The following is a 19,943-nucleotide window of genomic DNA, read 5'->3' on the forward strand; positions in this document are numbered from 1 at the left end:
CACAACAAAGTCTGCGCTTCAGTAGAAGACTTCAGGGAGCAGGTCCTTAGTCCAATAGACTCTGTTAATGCTTACATTTTTTAGTGCAACCTAACATAAGCCAACTTCTGAATTCACACTCTGGCGACAGCTCCTTTTATATTCCCTCTTGCATGAGCACACACAGCACCAGAATCCAATCTACTGTGTCAAATATATGCATTTTGTAAATATGTGACTATTTGATAAATGGAGTTGAATCTTTTTTTTTTTTTTTTTTTAGGTTACTTCTAACAGTGAAGGGATGTGCACAGTTTATTTTTATCTCACGTGTTGCATGCAAATTGCCCCTGTCTACAGTACAGTGTGCATACAAAGTTTGCTGAGGTGTCCAAACTAGATTCACTGTGAGTACTTCTCCAGTATATGCAATTAAAATGTAATTCATTTCTAGATATCATCAATATTCTGTCACGGTGTAAGGGGAATGGACTAGATGACCCATGAAGTCTATTCCTACCCCCATATCTATTATTATTATCTCATATTAGTAAAATTACATTTTGAGGTCACTTATACGTGCTGATTCCCTTTACACAAATAGTTGGCATTTATGAGTTGCTCGTGTCCATTTCTTCATGTTCTATTTATAAGGGATTAAGTACAGGTAGAACATCAAATGTAGGAAAAACCTGATGTTTTGTAGTAAATAATTCATAAAACAATGTTATGACCCTTACTCCCCGTGAGTCATCCACATAATGAGCCACCCAAATGAAGCAGTGAAAACATTCACTTCCCCTGCCATGGGTGTGCCCTGACGGGCTCCTCAGGGCCAGAAACCCATCCATCTCTTTTCACACACGAGCTAATCAATTCAAAGAGGGAAGTGCCAATGAGCTATTGGATCAATATGGTGAAGTATGGAGATTGATCTTATCCCAGAGTGACTGCATTAACAGACTCGTTAGTGTGACCTCTGCCCTCAGGCACGCATTATACAGGATTGCAAGTCTGCTATCAGAATGAAGACCTCAGGTCATTGCTTTTAATAATCTGCTTTGCTGAAAGAATTAAAAGTAAATCTGCAAAGGGATGACTAATGAAAACACAGAGTGCTTTCTTCTCCTCTCATCTTGGAATGCTTGCAAAAATCGGGCCAGCTTTTCACATCTCCCACCAGCATCATCAGTCTGGCACAGGGCCTGCTAGGCCGCGCCAGGCTAAAATCTGCTGATTTATGTTAGTACATGTTAGTACAACCAGTGGTATTTTGCTTTCCTGACACACACAAAAAAAAAGAGTAAAAAGAAATTGAGCACAAAACTCCAAAAAGTGTCAGATGTGTCAAAATCAATGAAAGCCTTCAGTGGATTGCTCCAGGGCCAGGCTGAGTGCCCGACATGTTTCCCTGGTGCCCATGGAATGGCAGTGGAGTTGCTCACACTGCTGAGCACACTGCTGCCAGCAACAGCATGCACCAGCTCGGGGCCCAGCCCAGGGAGTCACAGCCTGCTGTCACTCAGGCCATAGTTGACTTTGGTGGCAATTATCTGAACAGCTAGCATGGGGTAGCTGCTCAGGAATTGGCCCCACAGGCTGTGCCATGGGACAAGCCTTCAGAGGAACTGCTGCGTCCGGAGCATCCGGTGTGCTGATCAAATCCTGACCCAGTACAACTGGTGAGGTCCTTCTGCTGTGCAGAGCTCTTTGGAGGCACTGGGTTTCTCAGTACGTGTGTAGATCCTGAGTCCCATCCTGTCCCTTAATCGACCTATGCCGGTAAGTGTCACTAACTTTAAAGGATGTCTGTGCGTGAAGTACTGCAAGAAATGCTATAAGCAACCATTTCAGGCCAACTTGTTTTAAAGACTAATCTTTCTGACATATAGTTTCAGAGATGCTGAACAAAACTACACTTTGTTGCCTCAGAACATAATATTCATATTGTTAATACTTTTAAAACCCTGAATAATTTCTTTGCAATGAAATATTTATGCGTAAACCACATTTTAATACTGTATTTTTATTATACCAAGCATTTTTATTGTTCAGTGTATAATTGAGTCAATGAATTAGAAGATAACTAAAAAGGGATTAATGCATTTTTAATGAAACTGAATGATATAACTTCTGTTGTTCACTAAGAATAATGGCAGGTCTATCAGGTTTGTATAGATAAGAGCTTTGTGAGTTTATCTGAAAGCCCACATAATGCCTCTCCTTTAACTGTAACCTAGAAAAACAGACTTAACAGTCCTATTTAGGCTTCTAATTCGTTGTTTATTTACATGATCTCTTTTCCACCTTGTGGTCAGATCACCTGTCTAATAATGAAAATATGAATCTCTTCAGCAAAATACACCTATATCCAATTGCGTAACACTTTCTGAGACAATACTCTTTCCAAGTCCAAATGGAAGGACCGAGATAGCCATACAATACCCATGGGAAATGTTTCTGAACTCTTAGGTTGAGAGACAGGGGCACTGGTGAGAACTTTCTGCACTAATAGTGAGAATGTGGATGTTTGAGTCTTCACACGGCTTGAGTCCTTAATTAGCTCACTAGTCGAAATTATAAATACTTTCCAGGTAGCAACTGCTGTGCTTAAGAATATCTCAATAGAAAATCCATGTATTAGTATAATACCATGATTGAAATTCTAACACTGCACAAAATACTGCACTGGAAGTTAAAACAGGAGTAGCAAATTGAGCTCTGATTCCAATGTATATATATTGTGGTCTTTGCAATATAGTGTTTCATTTTCTATTTTGGTTGCCTTTTTTTTTTTTTTTTTTTGTGATGAATATAAAAGTAGATAATGAACATTTACATTAGTACAGTACCTACATATTGTGGATGAGGAACTTTAAAATGACACTCTTAGAAATATATTTGCATTTTTCCATGGGAGGCATGTAATTAAACTTGTTTGAAGAGAAGGATTCTACAGTTTCTTGTATCTTTATCCTGAGACAGGATATGTGCATATGATGTACACTTTCCCATTTTATTGAAGCATTTGTTCTGTACTCACTGATGAGAAGTGCAAGCTTATGTATTTTCACTAAAATGGAGGTGATTCTTCTGAACAGGAGCGAGGGAAAGTAAACATATAGCATATGTGGAACTGAAATAACTTTTCTGTTAATAATATCTTTATAAATTGAGTGCCACACATCCAGCAATTGCAAGAAGCAAAAGTTGCCTTCCAGTGAGAAGGTGGTTTGTTTCCCCATAAGATAAAACACACAATTTACAGTCCTGTCCTTTTTACCAGACAATTAGGTCTTCAACTTACAACTAGTAAAAAATGACCAATTTTCATTCTGGATTTCACAAATATTTTGTTTTATGAATTTTATATCATGGGCATAAAATGCAGAGTTTCTGGAGTAAGAAGTTGCTTCTCTCCTTTAATGGCAACTACATGAAAACTGGTCGGGAATATAAGGAACCACAAAAACATGAAGTGGTGGACTTTGGATGGAGTCATCAAGTTGACAATAAATATAATTTATCTTATAAATCTGCAATTTACTTTATAGGTCTCCAGCTCATACTGTGGAATCACTGCCACATGAGCTACCAACAGATGCACCTGTCTGGTGTCAGTGTCTATGGCTGCAGTAGGGATATCCGTTAGTAGTATCTGTTTAGGTGGCTGTTATTTTTCTGCCTACAAGTAAGTGATGCATATTATTTTCTAATCAATGAAACCTCTCCTTTTAGTTTCGGTGTAACAGAGGAATGGCTGAATGCATTTCTTTAAACACCCTCATTCAGATTTCCACTGTGAGCAGCTTACAGACTGATAACATTCATGAAAACTTTAACAATAAAAAAATGATCTACTGGGAAAGTCAGAATAGATTGGAAATACATATCTAGAATGGAAATGCTTCCTTTGCCTCCACAGGATAAATAATAAATGCTTTCCAGGTAATGACTGCAGCCCTTTTGATAATGTATATATTAATAAACTAAAAACATCTGTAGATTGACAAGTGTTTTGTGGGCTTAGACTGAAAAGCCAGCAACTAATTATGAAAGCCTGACTTGACTAATCAATTATTCAGATAAACATTAGGTGCCTATTATATGCATAAACATGGGAATTATATTTCCCGTAAGTAACTTTCTAAAATTACAAACCCCAAACATGCAAATGTGGAATAGAGAGAAGCAGCACTATTATGCACTTATTGCACGTGCAGACCTCCCACTGAATTATTCAGGAAACACTGAACTGGGAGCCTCAGTCTTCCGACTCTGAGCAGCGCGGCAATAGCAGCACATGCCATGTTGTATTTGTTATGCATGTAATATTGATTTAGCTTGTTCTTGCTGGTCATGTTTCAAATTCATTTCATGTTTAGGAGATAGAGGAAAGGGGAAGCATCCCTGGATTGCTATTTGCAGTATATTTTTACGCCTGTTGAACACAAGATTATCTGATAAATTAATAAGACCATGGCTTCTGAGTGCAGGAAGAATAAACCTTTGAAAAGGAGCACAAGTAAGGTAATGAAGTGTGTTTAGAAAAGGTTTATATTTGCCAGATTCCCTACCTCCTGCATGGAAAGACTGGGAGAGTGCGAGTGTTACAGAACAGATTCAGTAGCGCTTCAGTTAATTTGTAAGGCTCTGAACACAGTAAGGCAACGCCTGGTTGTTCCTTGCATTTAGAAAAGACCGTGCTCTTAAACAGAATACAGCAACAGGGATACCAGAAATAGATGTGAGCAGACACCTGATGACAAACAGTGACAAATCCCACTGACACTGCAGTGACCCCCAGTTAGTCAAGATTTAATTAAGGGGTATAATTAAGTCAGTGGAACGGAACACTAATGAGTGTTGATTTTTTTTTTTTAATATGGGTAATTACACTTAAGAATACAAAGTAAGCTAGGCCCCTAAATATGTCATTAAAGCAAAGAGTAGAGAATGACAATTAGAGCTTTAAATAGTCTTTTGGTGTTGTTTCCCCCTTTGCTAGAATAACACAGGTAGAAACAGCACAGCTCCAGTCAAGCATCTGTACACGTGCTAGCAGATGCTACTGGCCCAATCCTGCATGTGTCCAGCGTGTCAGTAATGTGACCTTGGTGGCCCAGTAAAGTTAAACATGCATGGTTCTGTCCATCACCGTGTTTGTACTTGTTTGTACCACGCAGGGGGCACGCCAGCTCATTTTCTAACAAGTGACATTCTGTTGCTCTTCTCTTTCAATTAACATCCTCTAGATTTAATTTATTGAGTCTCTTTATTACAGCAAGCAATTGATTACAAGGAAGACGTACACTACAGACCATCGCTATGACTGCCTGCAGGCTGGGTGCAGTTCACCTTTACCGTCAGACAGCACGTTTCCTACAGCAGTGGTATTTTATGCCTGATCTCTAGTTCTCTGGAATTTTTCTCTAGGCAGTTGAGTGAGATAGCTGAAATATCTTTATCTACATGATATTTTCTTATATTTCAATCAAGATAATATTGTGGAGTAGATTTGCTTAAACAAAATGTTAAACGGGTGGAAAACATCAACATGAATGATGATGACAATGGTAGGAAAAGAACAATTTTCCTATGGTCTCTAAGATTTAAAGGAATGCCAGGGCCAGCCTCTGCTGGGATTACTCTATCTGCTCCCAGCTGGTAGCCAGCAGTTCATGACAGCCTTTTATCCGTTATCAAAGCAACAAGTGGAAAAGCAGATCCTCCTGACTGCTAACGCTCTGTTCAGTTCTCTCTGTAGAATTTCTGCTTCTAAAACTTTCCTTTTAACAACTCCTCAGATTTCCTTCCTACTGCTGCAGTAGACACTAAATATGTCTCTCAAGCCTGTAGCTCACTTGTCTAACTTAGACTCTGCAGGGCACTAACAGAAGAGGGAATAATTGCATTACAACAGGACATGTTCTACAGGGACTGACTGAAGCGCACCACGATCCCGATCCTGCTCACACTAAGGTGCTGAGGGCTTAGCAGCTGGGTGCAGTGACAGCAAAAACAGATCCCAGTTACTCAAACGATGCACTTGTGAATGCAACACTTCGATGACAATTTCAGACTGAGACATGAGGTAGGATTAAATTTAATCTACTATCCCAATTGTTGCAAGTAGAAATTTTACGATATCAACAGCAAAGCACACTATATTGAAAACATTTCACGTATGTTCTGTGCTTTCTTTCCTTTTCTACTTTCTTATGGGGAAAATAAGAATGTAAAATTTGGAGCTATTAAAATATAATTCAGGCTGAATTCTTTCAAACAAAATCTATCCACCAAAACAGAACAGTTATTTGTTATTGAAACAAACCTAAATGAATATATAGTAAAAATATACCCAAATTCCGTAAATCATTCTGTCATTGAGTAGTGGGTCTTAGAAACACAATTCTATAACAGCTATTACAAGTATATGTAAAAAAATCAAAAGAACAATTTGACTAACAAGCTGCTAAGTAGGGGACATTAAACCATGAAGTATGTTAAGAGTTTTTAATTATTCTCTAAATTGTTTTTTAACCAGATTTTCTGTGGCATGTAGTGGGTATGCTGGGGCAGAGGATGCTGTGGGGACACTGCTGGATAAGACATAAGGGACATCTCTTCTCTCTGCATCGAGGCCTCTGCCGCACTGCCTGAACCCCTGCTTGTTTTGGCCAGTCTCAGATTATTGGCATACAGAGCTGGCCATGGGTCTCCAGGATCTCGGCTGCAAAGCAGCCGGTAATGTCACATCTTCAGGAGGTGCCTGTTGTCACCGCTCTGCAGAGGGCACTGATAAAAGGCATGGGATCACTGCTCTTGCTCTTTCCTGTAAGCTCAAGTGTGTGAAAACCCTTGTGAAAACGAAATACAATAAAAGAAGAGGGCTTGTAAAAACATCACGTAAATGATTTCCCTGCTTTTATCTCTAGGCGGGCGTGTGTCAGTGTAAAAGAGTGGATTAGGCAGGCTTGCTTCCGTCTGGGCTGGAGACACACGTATGCATAATTGATTCCTGACATCTTCTTCTCCCCCATGCTGTCCCCACGAGGCCACCCCTGTCCAGCTATGTATGAATGAACAGAAGTGTCTTTCATCCCCCACTTGCTTCCCGGTTCAAAAGGAACTACAAAAATAGCAGCAACAAAAATCCAGCAGCCTGCCAAAAGGCCTGCACACGTCCCATTCTTAAAGGCATGTGAAAGGTTGGAGAGCTCAGCAAAATTTTTATGTACGGGAGCAGGCCCAAGGAAAACTCACACGCCATAACCAATTGTGGACAGAGGATCATCTATCAGCAGACAAATGCAGGAACTCCAGAATGTCTCTCCTCAAATGAAATAATATATCTTTGAAAGCCAATGCCCGTTTTAGGCCTGAGGCCCATATATCAAGCCTGAGAGGCTTGTGGATACGCTCCAGGGCCATTAACCTTCCACCTGTTTCCCCTTGTCCTTCAGGATGAGACCCTGCCCTTGATTTTACTCCCTTCCCCTGTTCATCTTCCGACAGAGTGTAAATGTAAAGCAGAGGGCCTGTGAAATAATTCAAAGGCAATGGACCAGGGACATGGTTACAAATCTCTGCCACTGGCACTGTGACTTATGCAGGCAGTTTGTCACACATGAGCCAGGTGACCTCTGTGACATAACAGAGAAAAATATCGCCCGAGATCAAAAGATGAGATTCAGAGCCCTCTAACTAACTCTGCTGCGGGCAGCAGCCGCCCAGGCTGGCCTCCCTTCCTGGCGCAGCCGCAGTGTGGGCTGTGCTCCTGCTAATTGAAGCCGCCTCGTTTGCTCACCTCTCTGCCCAAACCATCCCCGAAACACCACCATCAGAACTGGCCTCCTCTTAAAGCTGCTGCTTTCCAAAACGGCTCGCAGATGTGAATGGGCGGCAGATGTGAACGGGCACAGTGTTGGTCGGCAGGTCAAAACGAACACGTACCAATCAGAAACATCAGAATGGCAGAAGAGTCGCTTCTGCAAACGAGTCTGTGTTCAGCCAGTGATTTTTTGAATGCTAAGCAACAATGAAGCCTTGTATAAGCATGTCCTTCCCTGGTATTGCAGTGAGAAGCCCTCAAAGCCTAAAACACTTACTGGGATTCAACTGTCATGGCAGTTACAACGTAAGTAGAGTTCGTATCAGAAATGATGTGATGCAACCAGATGACACAGCATCTGTATTGATTCATATCTTACAAGGAGACGTGCTACAGAACCGGAGTATCAGCCTTTTGGAACAAAGTCTCATCAGATGGATTTTTTTAGAAAAACCTTGCAGTCATTTTTCAAGCTGTGTAATGTATAGGAAGTTTGCCAGCTGTTTTCTACATTCAGGACATCTCTGCTGGGTGCAGACAAAAGAAGCCTAGTGCTGTGTTTCTCTTCCACTCCCCATAACCTAATGGTATGTCTGGTATGGGCATTTAATTTTGCCTATTTCATAAAATAAAGAAAGAAACAACACAACTGTTGCAGTATCGCAAGCATGATAATGAAACAAGAAATACAACCGTAGCTAGATCAGGCTAAATCCCATCCTAATCCTAAATCATTTTGGCACTTGCCACCACCTAGTTGATGAAAAACTCAGTTTAATCCTTGGATATATATAAAAATGCACACAAGCAGGCACACGCACAACACTCAGTGTGCTACTTACACGTGTGCTACGCATTACCTGACTGGCTAATTGCATGCGGTCTTACCATATGCTGACTTTGAACATTTTGTATGGAGTTCAAGCTCTCCTGCAAAATAATCTGAACAGATAGCATTCCACTATTAAAGTATTTCTCAATTCACTCAATCTAAAATCATGAAAAATTCGAACTCTGGTTGGTACTTGAGGCCAAGTCATTGCAGTAGTTAAAGAGAAACGTGCAACTGAAAATCATTTCATTGACAAAAGCCTGACATAGATCATTAAACTGCTCTGGTGTGGTACACTGCAGCAGCAAGTACAGTAAACAGAAGTTATTGTTAAAGAAAGATTACTGTGAAGTGTTACTGCGTGCTTTCGTAAAAATAAGGCAGTTGCTTGATTTTACACTGCTAAAATGCTTTGCTCTTGTTTGAGTGCTATGATTACACACACCTTTTCCTTTGTTATATATCTCCAAAAGAAGCCTGGCAGAGATACAGGAGTCAGCATCTATATCTAAGTTCTGCCACTGATTTCAGTGAACTCCAATTTAGATCCCAGTTGTCTGCATTTTTGAAAATACCCGGAGCATTACTTTTTGATGTAAAATATAGGTGATATATCCAAGGGTTCTGGCACTCAGATCTTTAGCTCTCATTGAGACTCCTACTGAATATATTCATTTGTATTTAGGCCTGATTTCATTTATGCTTTCTGCATCCAGTTTTTTCTCTTTTTTTTTTTTTTTCAGGTATATTTGATGTATCCCTGTAAAATTAATATTTAATTTAAAGAGCACCTAGCCTAATCCATTGTCTTTTGCAGTAAGTATGTTCTACTGCATCTTTTTTTTTTTTTTTGTAATATTCATGAAATTTGGAAATCGAGGCTAGGCATCACGTTACTCTAATAGAGTATTTTTCTCATTTAAGAGGTTCATCAGTTCTGGATGACCAGATGGCCTACTAGAATTTCTGGGGCATAAACAGTTTACGAACGTTACTGTGTGTATAAAATACCATTATATTCATTTAATAAATTGTAACCTTTATAAACGAACACTCTCAGACCCACATACAACATCCATCTCACCCACTGCAGTGCAGTTTTAAGGTAACTACGTAATGAACATCAAGTACTCTGTAAGACTAGAAGGTTACAGCACCTTCATTCTGAAGACGATCAACCAAGTTGATTCTTGGTTTCTGTATGTAATTTCTCTTGTCCCAATGAAAAAGCCTTAAATTATTTGGTTGACATACTGTGCGGGCGCTCCAAGTCCGACTAATTGTATTTTTGAGTTTTTAGGCCTCCCTGAATCGGTCATATAAAACAAAAGAAAACAAGAAACTGTTCCACATTTTAAGGTAATAATAGTAATTGGGGGCATGAATCATTCCTTACATTCTTTTCCAGCTACAAACAATTTCTGTTGGGAAAAGTGCCATGGAGTATCGACAGTGACAACAAATTGCATTGTGCGGTGAACATCTGTTTCCGACTCCCACACTGATATTGCAGGTTGGCTACTTCTGCGTTAGTCCTCACAGGCTGCCCAACCTCAGAGGAACTGGAAATTACTGGTACGTTCAGCTTTTATTATTGGAACACAGGAAAACTTTATCATCGTGCTGGGAAGTCCTGTATCTTTTGAAACATCGTAGAGGGTTATGTTAGCACAGAAAGCCACTTGTGATAGTTTTTACGGGGGAGAGAAGTGGCTCCTGTGTTCATCGTGCCCCTCAGCACATGCAGACATGCAGGTCTGAGATCAAAATGTCGGGCATTTATTTTTAATAACACAAGCAGCGGGGAAAAAATAAATAAAAAAAAGGACCAGATTCTGTCAGTCTCCCTCAGTATGCAGTATTGTGTCCCATACGAAGTACCTCTGAGAGCCAAAGCACAGTTACTGCAGGGCAGAGCAGGCTGGGGTGTGGTGTGGGTTGCACGATCCAGCCCCAGGGAATGGTGGTCTCAGAGAGAAAACGGATCTGATTTATATTTGTTGCACCAATGTACTAGGAAAGCATCCTATAGAGAAAGACCATGTCAGCTAGCTAAAACTATAACTGTTAAACAAACACAGAGCTAAGCCATGTTTTCAGCAGTGAGAGGAGTTTGTTAGAATGATCAATGTCATCTTTTTCTTTTCTTAGTTATGCCACCATTTATTATTAGGTCTGGAGTAAAAGGTGAAGTCCTGTTTGGCTGGGACAGAGTAAAAATGAAGTTACATTCTGTATAGGCAGTATGTGCCGGTTTTGAGAATGCCCCAGCACCTGATCAGTAGATACACAAGCTGGTGTTGGGGTAAGCTGCTGAAAGCCATTCTCTTCTACTGAGAAAGAAAGAGAGAGAAACTCCGCTGAAACTCATATTAATTAGAGTGGCCAGCATGCACGGGAATCAAAGGCAAAACATGCGGAGCTCCCACTGAAGTCAAGAGGAAAAGAGTACGCCTTAAAAGAGAAGCATGTGAATGAAAAGTAGATGCTGTTCAGTGTTGGCAACTGAGCTAGCCATGTAAACACTGCCTTTGAGGCACAGCACTTCCCGCTGCAAATACTCCCACTGAAAGTTCACTCTTAGGAGGGAGCGCTGTCCTTGACGACACTTGCAGAATAAGTACCTATCTCAGCAAGGACAGATCAAAGTAGAATAATTGCCACATGCATATTTCTGCTAAAGAGTTATTATTCTTGTTGCTGTTCTTGATACTTACTCTGTGTTTTAAACAAGGGCCCTTGTCTTCCGAGCACTGCACCACACAGATTGTTTTCTGATGCCGCTCCTTTTAGCAGTTGTGGATTTCTCGAGGCACAGTAACCCTGGGCACAAACTCAGTAATGCGGCCAGTATTGAGAACACTGCTGGGACATTCCAGGTCCCAGCCTCAAAGGCAGAAAATTGTCTAACCTTGCTTTTCACATGCGTGCTATCAGTGCATATGTACCTCTCAAAACAGTACTCTAGTAATGTTTGTGATTCACTGTCTTTCTGTCACGCTCTCTCCATCTAAAGGCAGGAAGAACATCAGTGACTGCACACTGGTTACAAAAGAAGCTGGAGCTATTGTAGACCACGGTGACCTGGGCACGAGCTGCAGCATCGGTTTTGGCTTCCACCTGCACACTAGATAATTTGTTTTGCTGATTTTCACTGAGCTACAGGAGCAGCAAGATGGAGTGCAGACTGCAGGCCTGCCTGACCCACCCACTCTGGACCTTCTCCTCAAAGATTTCCACCTTTTCCTGAAAGGCTGAGCAAGGAATTGAAGGGAGTGCTGGTGAACTGCTGCACTCACTGTAGGTCCGTGCAGCCCACAGCCACAAACAGCCCCCGTTAGTGCTGCCCACGGACTGACTGCGGTGCTAACGTAATTCCCAGGAAGGAGAAAGGAAAAGAAGAGCCAGCAAACAGCAGAGAGGGGATTTAGGAATAACGCGTAGCAAATGAAACTTAAACACTTGAGCCAGGCGCTCTGCAGAAGAAAACAGGAAACTGGCAGATGCTGTGAGTGAAACTGGAAATGCGCTATTCGAGATCTCAGCTTGCACTTCTTACTTGGACACAGTTCTCATCAGCCTCAGTGAGGTCTTCTTCCAATAAGCAAACAAAACCAGACCCATAAGCACAACTTGACTTAACACTGAACATCACCATATGCATAAAGACTGACTTCTTCAGCTCTCTGTTCAGGAGCAGCTGTAGGTGCATGTTTATTTCCTCGTACAGGGAATTCTTGCCACTGCACAGAGAGGTTCCCAGCGCTCTGTTGCTCCTATGGACATTTCCTCCAAACTTTTAAGAGGTATGAGGTGGAATAGTGGATGACCAGACACCCCCGGTGCCCCCCAAGGGGCTGCGATGAGTTGGCTCAGGGACAGTGAGCCATGACTCAGCCCCACCGGCCTCTGCTCATTGCTCAGCACAAATGGCAGCAGTGCAGTAAGTACCGAATGGCGGCCAGGTGGAACAGAGGGTGCTGAGTGTAACACCGGGCTGAGGACACAACTCTTCGTCACATCCAGTGTCACTCAGTCGGGACGATGCTTCCTGTATTCAGCAAACATGCCAGTAAAAGAATTTCCTTGGCATAGAGACAACGTGGAAATGTCCTTTTAAAAGCCAGTTAATACCAACAGAACTCATGAGCTAGCTGGAACCATTTCCTATGCTATGGAAAGAACACTTGAATAAGGCTAACCAAGACGTTTCACCCTGCCCACCTCCCCCCTCCCCATCTATTTCTGGATGTCTTCTTTTGTTCACCCTTGGCTAATTATAGAGGCCTTGCTTAGGTTGTATTTATAGCCTTAAAAGAGTTGCCTGACTTCTAGAACACTTTATTCATGTATATTTCCTGTGTTTATTGTTGCCTTCGCTAATTTTTGAGATTAAATTTACTTGATCCAAGATTTGACTTAGTAACAAATATCAAAGTGGCTGCTCTGTCAGCAGCTGGAGGGCTGTGTTTAGATGCAAAAAAAAGCATTTTTCTATTTCTGAATTTCTGAAAAAACAGTTCTGGTTTCTGTCCATTTCCAGGCAGTGAGAATGGCGGGCAACTCCGGAACTGGACAAAATGAATGTTCTTCTTTTGCATTTATTTCACTAGTTTGTATCTATAAATGCATATATATACATATATATTTATGAACTATGATGGTTGCTTTAATGCTTGAGGCGTTCCCATAACGCTGTTGTTTACCTGCCCAGCCTGCGCCCGCAGCCCAGAGCTACCACTGCAGAAGGAAAGAAGCCATTGAAGATGTCCACGTGAAATTGTAGCTTCGCTTTCCTACTGGAGCCGTTCTTTCTCTCTTCAGTTCTCCTTCTTACCCCTGCCCTCTCATTTGTTCTGGAGCTGCTCTGCAGACACACCTGTGGCGATGCCAAGAGCAGCGGCTTTTAGTCTTAAGCGAGCAAATACAGCCTGCGACGCCCTGCAGGTGGCCCGGGCGGCAGCAGCTGCCTGCTCGGCACGTGGCGGACGGCTCGCTCCGTGCTGCCCGTCCCGGCGGGAGGAGCGCGGCCTGCAGCCTCAGGTGCGCCGGATGAGCGTGTGGGGGGAGAGCGCGCGGCGGGCAACGTGCAGCCTGAGGTGCGCGGGAAGAAGAGCGGCTCGAGGCGTTCGGGGCTAACGGCTGCGTGTGAACGCGTGTGCTTCACGTCGCTTCTAGAATGCGGGTAAGATAGCACGTAAGCACGATGTGCCGTGATTTAGCGAGCGTGAGCTGACTAAAGCTGCTGTCTGTGAGCGTCTGAAAGGGCTGGGGACTCGGTGAAGGTAGTGGTTCTCTCTTTCAGCTGGCTTTTAGCCGGCGCTTCCATCGGCAGCGCGTCGCCTCAGCGCGCGGGTTGTGCTGCACGCGTGTGGTGCGGCGCCCGGCGCTGGGCCCTCTGTAAGGAGGGTCGGACCGGAGCCTCGCTGCTCCTTCGGCTGCCCCCCGAAATGCTGCTGCTGTTATTTAAAGGACCGATGGAACGCTGTTGGTGTATTGGGTGCGTTCCTCTTGCACCAAAGGTGCTTTTTTGGCACCTTTGCCTACAGGTGGGGGGAAGGGGAGCAGCTGAATGTTGTTTGCAGAGCACGAAATTAATCTTCGTTTCCATTTATAAGGAGTCTGGCACAGATTCGGGTACTTTTAACCCGAGGCTATGAAATGGAGTAAGCTGTGACAGCTCGATACGTGACCGACATAAAGAAACGTAGGGCTGTACTGCGGGGTGCCATAAAACGCCACAGAGCCCGGGCGCAGCAGGCTGCGGGTTTGGGTAGCTGGGGAGTGCGGCTGGGCAGGGGCTGCGGCTGCGAAGCAGTGGGTTGAGGAGGTTTGGTGCTTCGTGGTGCTGCCGCTTCCACCCGAAGCTTGGTTTTATAAGAGTTTTTAAATCGGAAATGGAAAAGACTTAAGTCCTCTGCTGTGCTCCCGTGCCTGTAAAGCTGCAGAATGCATGCAATGCTCTGAGTTGGTTTTTTTTCAGATGCTGTGCTCGTACACGGCTGCCATGGGGCCGTACCTGTTGCTTCGTTAAGCTGTGGCTATTCAGATCTCTCATAAATCGTACTTTGCTCTGCTTTTTCTCAGCATCTTTCAGCCCTAGAGCTGGGTGCATGAGGTGAACTGTTGGCTCCGCTGTGCTGCCTGTGCAAAAGTGACCACCACTGATCTGGAACAGCTTATCTCTACATATGAAAGTATATATTGTCATGAATAATTATATTATAAAGCTTTGGTGGGGTTGGTAGGAAGTCTGAGTGACTTCAGCGTGGCTAACAGAAGAATATCCTTATATCTAAACAGCCCAGATATATTGACAGAGGCAGACTTTCACTGTGCTTGGGAACTGGTCGTATGAACAGAAATGGGTGCTGTACAAAAGCACTGTATTAGAATGATAGAAGCATCATGCAAAGGCACTGGATCTGAATGAGACAATTAGGACAGAGCTAAGAGCCATGATCTTCCCACATAAGACTTAGTGCCTGCTTCTAAGAAGTGCCATAATTTGTAAGGGGAGGGAGGGGCTATTTTTGTGGCAGGAACTTTCAAGTCCTGCAAGCCATCATGATATGCAAGTTCTGAACAGCAGCGTTAGTAGTTCTTTTCATACTGCCCCATGACAGTGCATTTGGTACTACACCTGGATAAAGTGGCACTGCTGTCAGTTGTCTTGTGCTTCTAATGGTGACCCTGCTCTTTTGAAGGAAGAAAATGAACTCTGATGTTAAACTTGCATTTTGTATAACACAAATGGCACCGGCTTGCAGAAATGTGGCTCATCTTTCCTGCCACGGCTGCAGTGTGAGATTCAGGCTGTCTAGCAGGAGCGGCTGCAGCTACAGACCTTCCTGTGTCCATACTACAGCCTGTATCTATGATTGCTATAAGCATTAGGATGCTCGTTTTTTTCTGTCTAGTAATAAGTAGCAAATGATTGCATCATGGCCATTTGTGGGAATGGAAGTAAGCTTGCTGCAGTGAACTACTGTGGGAAGATACACTTGCCTGTTAGAAGTGACAGGCTATCAAAAAGCACCCACATGAAGCACAGTTGCTTTGTCTCGGCTTGCGGCTGAACATGAGCCATTGGATGGGAAAGTGACTACTGCAGAGTGCTGAGTTCAGCCTCCTGCTATCAGCGGTGATGCAGCGTATGGCAAAGCAGACAGCTGTGGCATGAATGAGCATAGGAGAATGTTGTCATCTTCTTACCCTTAGCAAAGGCACCAGAGGCTTGGAAATGAGTGAGCAGTTTAGGAGGGCTACCAAACGACATCTCTGCGTGCTGAAATACCGCATTCAGTCACAGGCTTTGTTCAGAAGAAGTCAGGAAGATCATCACATGCACTTCTAACAGAGTGGTCCCTACAAGTTTCAGTGGGGCAGCGGGTATAATTCCATGCTTCATTAAGCCTGGCTTTTCTGGTGAGGCTTCCTTCCACTGCAGTCACTGCACTGATTTCTTTCCACGTAATCTCAGAAAAAGTGATTTTTTCTTACTACGAAACACACTTAGTTAAATCAAACTAATGTTTCTAACGCAAAGAATGTGTTGGGTCAGTGAGATGCATACTTTCCCACTTCCCCCAACGTCTAAAAGGTTTGAGAAATGGTGACTTTTTTCAGCTCCCAGTATGCTTAAGCCAGCCTCAAAAGCAGTAACTGCGTGTGGCACCACGCTCTGTAGCCAGACTGCCCATACTAAGGGAGATCCTCAACCTCGGTTTCTCAGTGCTGCCCTGACTGAAAGAATCCCGTGGCAGTTTTATTTCATCAGCTATGTTAGTTACATTTCCTGCCCTGATAAATGCACGCTACAAAGTCCAAAAGCACTTCAAGTTATCAAATTGCCTTTGATTACTTAAGTCTAAATAATATTTCAACCTTTTATCACTCTGAAGAAAAACTTCTAAGGTATTCCACTACTGATATTTTTTTTTCTAAAGAATAAAATTTCCTTCATCTCTAATGATTTGGTTTAATAATTCAGTTTTTGTACCTTAATTCATTATTTTTCAGTGCATTTGTTGATATTTAATTTCATGGCGACTGAAGTTTGAAGTTAACTACGATGTATTGAATATTATTGTTACTATATTTATCTAAATGTATTTTATGTGCCAAGTAAGAGGGACTCCAGTGCTCCTGTGGACCCAGTTCACACTAAGTTTGCACTGTTTTCAGGGATAATTTGCAACTCTGCTAACATAGCTGTGCTTTTGAGAAACACGCAATACAAAACTGAGCATCTGTTTGCTCATTAGCTGCCAAAGCACCTGCATTGCCGTTGTACAGTAGGAGTCCTACAGACAGGGCCCGTTGGAGAAATGTGGTTAAACCATTACTGCTTTGAAAGACACGTTTACAGCTAGTGGACAAAGGTGTAGTTACAGTCCCAGAGCTGGTGCTCTGACATCAGTGAATGGCCTAAGTCAATTGGCAAACTCGGTGAATGGTTTTAGGATGAACTTCTTCAACATGAAGTATGCTGGCTCTTCCTGCAATCATTCACTAATTGGGCTTGTGCTCACATAGTACTTTGACCTATGACATCGCCACTAAAATAAGCAAATAAGTCCAGGTAGTATTTTTATGTGAGTCACAGGTTCTTTAGTGCCTTTTTTATAACTATCAACGTTTAGTGAATTTTCTGATCCTCAGCCACGTGAAAGTATCCTGAGGACTGTTCTGCAGTGCAGGCTCTGTTCTCTTCTGCCTCAAGCTGAGACTGCTTGCTTTTACGGCTTGAAGAGTACTTTGGAAGTAGTTGTTGAATTTTCCCTGCTGTGAGCTGATGAGGAAAGACCGGTCCCCTGGAACTGTCTACATCCTTTCTTGGGGCCAGATAACCTCTGGACTCTAGAAGCTCTTGCAGTATTTTCTTTTTAGCTTTGTACAGAGACCTTTCGCATGACTCAGGCAGCTGGCCACAAATCCAGCATCCCTGGGGCATTCCTGAGTTTTCATAGCTGAGGATAAGGTGGATATGTCTTTTATATTTACTAAGCTTTCAGCAACTCCAGAATAGGAAACAAAGGTCTTCCTCGCTATTAGTATGATCATTGTACTTGGAGCTTTTCTGCGTTCATATTTATCTATACAGAGACATTTGTTCTGATGAAGAAGTGAGAATTATGTGGTCGAACCACATTTCTAATGTAATTACTAATTACAGAGTATCCTTACTCCACAAGACAGGCACACGTTTGAGATTTTAGCAGACGTTGAAATGCAAGTTATTAGACTGCAGCTTGCTGCTTTGGCTCTTACTCTGGCATTGTTACTCATTCCAACTAGTTTGCTTCATTGGTGTTTCCATTAATTTCTGATACCCAATACGAAGATGGAAAGTTCTGCACTTTAGCAAGTATGATCTCTACATTACACAATTTTAGAATTCATATGAGGATACCTTTTAATACTTTAAGTTGTTTCATTATTTGAGGCAGTTAAAATTTTAGTCTTAGATCTGCTAATGTACCCATTTATCTTATCTGGAATGCATCCGATGGTTCAGTTTTTATGTAGAAAAGTCAGAATAATAGGAAAACACTTCAAGCAAATGTATGTTTCTCAGCTGCGTGTAGGTAGGGAACAAGTTAGCTGTTTTGAAAATCTATTTGCATCTCCCTCATAATTACCTTTTCCTTCTGCATTTAAAATCTCTGTCATATCCTCAAGTCCTTTTTTTACTCCCCACAGGTACCTGTTTTCTCCAGAGCAACCTGAAATAGCTGTTGCTACATTGATCGGAAGGAGCTGACGACATGGATGGGCAGAAAGGTCAGGAAAAATTTCAGTTCTGATTCTCTTTTTCTCAGCTGCAAAGAGTCAGTGCTGCCTGGTATTGCTGACAGCGTGGTGTCTGATCTAAATGTGTTGGTAGAACCTCAAGCCAAAAAGTTGGAAGTTCTTAGCGTTGTTGTCACCTAGTTCCTAAATGATGGATTTCCAAGCGTGTTGATGTTGTTCTGGAATGCCATGCAGTTTAGCAGATGTTGTCCAATTCAGAAAAATGAGCAGGGTATGCCACAGGATGCAAGACTAACTGGAGGTTCTATGATATCAAGGGCAAAAATACTGAGAAGAAACCATTGCCTCTGATAGATGTAGCCAAAGCCTGTCTGAGTTTCTAGAACATATGTATTTCTACAGGTCTGTGTGTACATGGTAGTAAGCATCTGCTGTGAGGGACAGGAGCAATTGATCAGCACTTTCTCGATACAAATTTCTGCACCTTTTGTGTCCACACTAGTAAGCATGCATTAGTTGAAGAGTATCAACCAGTCTGAGGTTAGAAACAAAGACCATCCCTAAGACTATTCCCAGCACAGCATGTTGAATGCCTATAAAATCTGCCCACAGAGTAAGCAACAGAACCGTGAAAAGTAAATATTGCTCAAATATCTTTTCATATAATCACTTCAACCATAGCTGTAATTTTAAGGCAGATGGTGATAACTTAAAAATCCTTACACTGAATAATATCTTCTGCAAATCTCAGTAATTTTTTAAGATGATTACTCCAACTTTAAGAACTTAATGGGTTCAAAGTTCCTGGTTCCTGACTTTAGGACGTAGACTCTTGGAAATGTATTCTGTTTGTCATTCTAATCTGAGCATCATTTAAAATGAGAAGCATGGCTGACTAAAGGATTATAAACAACATAGGGTAAACAAACAAAGATATGACAGTTTTTACCCCTTTTTAATCCACTTTCTTTCCCCCCCCTGCGTAACTTCCTCCCTTCTTTCTCTTAATTTAGGCTGAGTTTATAATAGTTCCTTCAATTATTGTCACAAAAACGTCTGAGAACAAGTGGAGTTGTATATACAACATATACAGCTCACTTTTCTTGCGATCATGGACTTTATTTCATGTGTCTGAATCATTAAGGCTGTGATAGAAATACAGCTGTGGCAAGTATCCTGGCTGCAGATCTTTAACAGGCTCTCCCCTCTGTGTTCTTGATCTATGTGGATTCAGTTCTCAGTGAGCTTACATAGTTATTGTATTATTTGGATATTTTATTATTTTCCTTTTGCTAAACAATCAAGAAGTTAGGGGTCAGAAAACTTTGCAGAGTTCAGCAGCAAACGGTTATGGCAAAAACATCTCTGTGTTGCAGGAAATTCAGTTAACTGGCAATATAATAGGGAAAATCAGACCTAATGTAAGTGTGTCATCTTGTGTTTGTTTATTTGGGTTTTTTTTTGAGGCAGAAGGTGTTTTATTCGTTTCAGAGCTAACTTCTGCATTGAGGGGGTGGTTAAAATTGTAGTTCATATTGGCTG

General features: G+C 42.2%; 2 protein-coding genes across 6 annotated transcripts in view; one reads left to right on the plus strand and one right to left on the minus strand.

The window, feature by feature from the left end:
* KIF14 (kinesin family member 14) overlaps positions 1 to 12,433 on the plus strand; it is a 195,749-nt gene extending 183,316 nt beyond the window's left edge. Inside the window, exons 58-61 of the mRNA XM_046944591.1 lie at positions 263 to 6,073; positions 6,527 to 9,461; positions 10,054 to 10,220; positions 11,662 to 12,433. The gene's annotated coding sequence lies outside the window, so the exon portion shown is untranslated. The remainder of the gene's footprint in view (positions 1 to 262; positions 6,074 to 6,526; positions 9,462 to 10,053; positions 10,221 to 11,661) is intronic.
* The window catches only part of NR5A2 (nuclear receptor subfamily 5 group A member 2), an 83,644-nt gene that overhangs the window by 47,281 nt on the left and 16,420 nt on the right, over positions 1 to 19,943 (minus strand). The window lies entirely within an intron of this gene.

This window comes from Gallus gallus, chromosome 8 (genome assembly GCF_016699485.2).
Source record: "Gallus gallus isolate bGalGal1 chromosome 8, bGalGal1.mat.broiler.GRCg7b, whole genome shotgun sequence".
In the NCBI taxonomy this organism is placed as follows: Eukaryota; Metazoa; Chordata; class Aves; order Galliformes; family Phasianidae; genus Gallus; species Gallus gallus.